General features: G+C 33.9%; 1 protein-coding gene across 6 annotated transcripts in view; it reads left to right on the plus strand.

The window, feature by feature from the left end:
* The window catches only part of LOC102677612, a 55048-nt gene that overhangs the window by 24266 nt on the left and 28044 nt on the right, over positions 1–2738 (plus strand). The gene's annotated exons all lie outside the window — the stretch shown is intronic.

The raw sequence follows: 2738 nt of genomic DNA on the forward strand, positions 1-2738 counted from the left end.
AATTTCGGCGCGGTTCCACACTCTCCTAGGATACCCCCCGAGATCGGCCGAAAATCCATGGAATTCATGGAACATTACAGGATAGGTGATAGAGAGAAAGAGAAAAAGAGAGAGAGAGAGAGAGAGGAAAAAGTTTTTATAAATTTGTAGATTTATCGGTAGAGGCGAGAAGAAATTTTATTACTTTATTTCTTGATCGAATTTTAATCCTTTCATTACGGGCGATTTCTCCGTCGTCAAAAATGTGGACAGTGCTCGAGAAAGATCGTCAGCGATCGAGTTTACGCCTCACTGCAATCCGAATGCTTCGAGATGTTTATTGAAAAAAAAAATATCTGTAAAACAGGATATTTATAACTTTTAAATGCACTCATATTTAATTATACTTTGAAAATATAATTGTATGATAATAAGAACTGTTAATAATGATATTACATGAAAAATGATAAAAGAAAGATACTCGATGTATAATAAACTCCAATCGTTCGTCGTATGTACAGTACGTATCTACATCTTATGCAGAGCAACTATGGGCAATCGTAGTACGTCAGTGGCATTTTATGTAGAGCGATTATAGTCATTTATAGTAACGAAAGAGTTAAATCGAATGGTAACGAATGGTATTCTGGTTCATATAATTCATATATAAGCCACGAGAATATTACACAGTGGAATATTGAAACAATATTGAATTTATGGGAAGTTATTTAATAGTTCGACGAATACCGACGAATATCGTTTATTTGCGAACGTTTTCTCGCGCCACTTATCGCTATCAACTACGTATCCTCGACGAAAATAATTATTTAATCCTCGTAAAACCGGATGCTCGTTTTACCGTGCGAATAAACGCAACTCAAGGTAACCTAACCTAAAACCGACGTGACACTAATTCAAATTACGTTATATAGGAAAGGTCGTTCTAATTGTAAATTTAGCTTTGTCACCAAACGACGTCCTATTTATCCCACGAAATAATTTCTTTTTGAAACCTTGACGAATCAAGCATCGCAATTAATTTGTCGCATATCTCGATCGATTATTAACACGAAAACGGGACGAAAGTAGTTCGTTGAAAATTTTTCGCGTTCCAATTTTTCTCCCGATAGATGTCCTCGTGTTCGTCGCATTTTCACGGGAAATTCTCCGCATCGTTCGCGTTAACAGACGCCCGTTGTTCGTAAAAATAGCGGGCTGGATTCAATTACTTTGGCCCGCGTCGTTGCATCCTCCATACCGCTTCGGAATTTCAAATTCGATCGAGGACCCGGCTCGAATTTCAATAATGAAACGGTGACATATTTTTCCTTCTTTTTTTTTTTTTTATGCCTTGAATTTTCTACATTTTCTCGTACAGATATTGATATTGATTTCGACTGGAAATTAATAGATGAAAAATGTAAAATGCGAAATTTTACCGTACAACTAACTTTTTTCAAATTTCTTCCTTTTCAGTCGTTCTGCCACATTCGCAGAGAAACAATCGCTTGGCGATGCGTGATATATTGTGTCGGTGTATACAATAATTGATTTTACGAAGAATAATGTGACAATGACGTGTTCGCCCTTGAGTTAATTGAATTTATCTCGAATACAAAGAGAAGAATATCCTCTAAATTTTAAATCTACTCTTTTATGTACTCCCGAGTATTACTCACCAATTTTAATCTATGCGTCACGAGTACTCGTAGAATAAATCTACTATCTTTCAAATCTACAGAACTGTCATTTCTGTAATTCTAATAATTTCTTTTTTTTTTTTAAATAAAAATTATTTATCGATTATCAAAAGCATATTAAGACTTTAATCTTTAATTATATCGAACATCGCAAATACAAAATTCACAGTTCAAATTCCATAATTAATCGATGCAATGCGACTCTTTGTGCTCGCACAAATGCAATTTATCTAATCACTGAATCATTTGCTTTGCAAAATCATCGAAAATAGAGAATCCGGCTTATCCTTTCGATTATACTACTAATCGAACCTACAAACGTGATCTGGAATTCATTTCGAAAAGAAACAGGTCGAGTGCTCCCGTTTGTCAATCCTTGCCAAATTGCCATTTAATAAGCTCGATAAATCGTTCTTCTCGATCTTAATTGGCCGCTTTTGGTTTCCTATTTTGAAATTTTGAAATTTAATTTGAACTTATCAATTGCAAGAATAGTTCGAATATTAAAGAAAAAATATCGAATTTATTTTTCATTTTTATTCACATATTCGATTAATTGTTTTGTATGGTGAATTTAAAAAAAATCAAATACTTTTTTTTAAAAATCTTAAAAAGAGCAGTGAAAAGAAAATTTCTATTTTTTTTTTTCTAACGTATCAACACTTTTTATCAAACTTCCAACAAAGTGGTAAGAGAAATCGCATTGCTTATTTCCAAATCGATATTCCCATGAACTTATGAATATTAACGTTGCAGTCGTATTGTGTGGATGAATGTTTCCCTAACCACAGCACGAAATAACTAAAGGCGCGATGAGTGTAAAGTGCGGGCAGGAAATTCCTAAGGTGAAAGTCCCGCGATTGCATTGCTTTTTCCAAGAAATAAAGATTAGCTGCTGCGGACGCGGCGTGCCATTTTGATCGTAAATATCGAAAGCGTTATTGTACGTGGTTATGCCGTTTCTCAACATTTCTCAAGCGGAACCGTATTTATTATTAGCTTTGAATATTGTGTGTATATATATATATATATATATATATATATATACACGAGAAATAT

Source organism: Apis dorsata, unplaced genomic scaffold (genome assembly GCF_000469605.1).
Source record: "Apis dorsata unplaced genomic scaffold, Apis dorsata 1.3 scaffold_147, whole genome shotgun sequence".
Classification (NCBI taxonomy): Eukaryota; Metazoa; Arthropoda; class Insecta; order Hymenoptera; family Apidae; genus Apis; species Apis dorsata.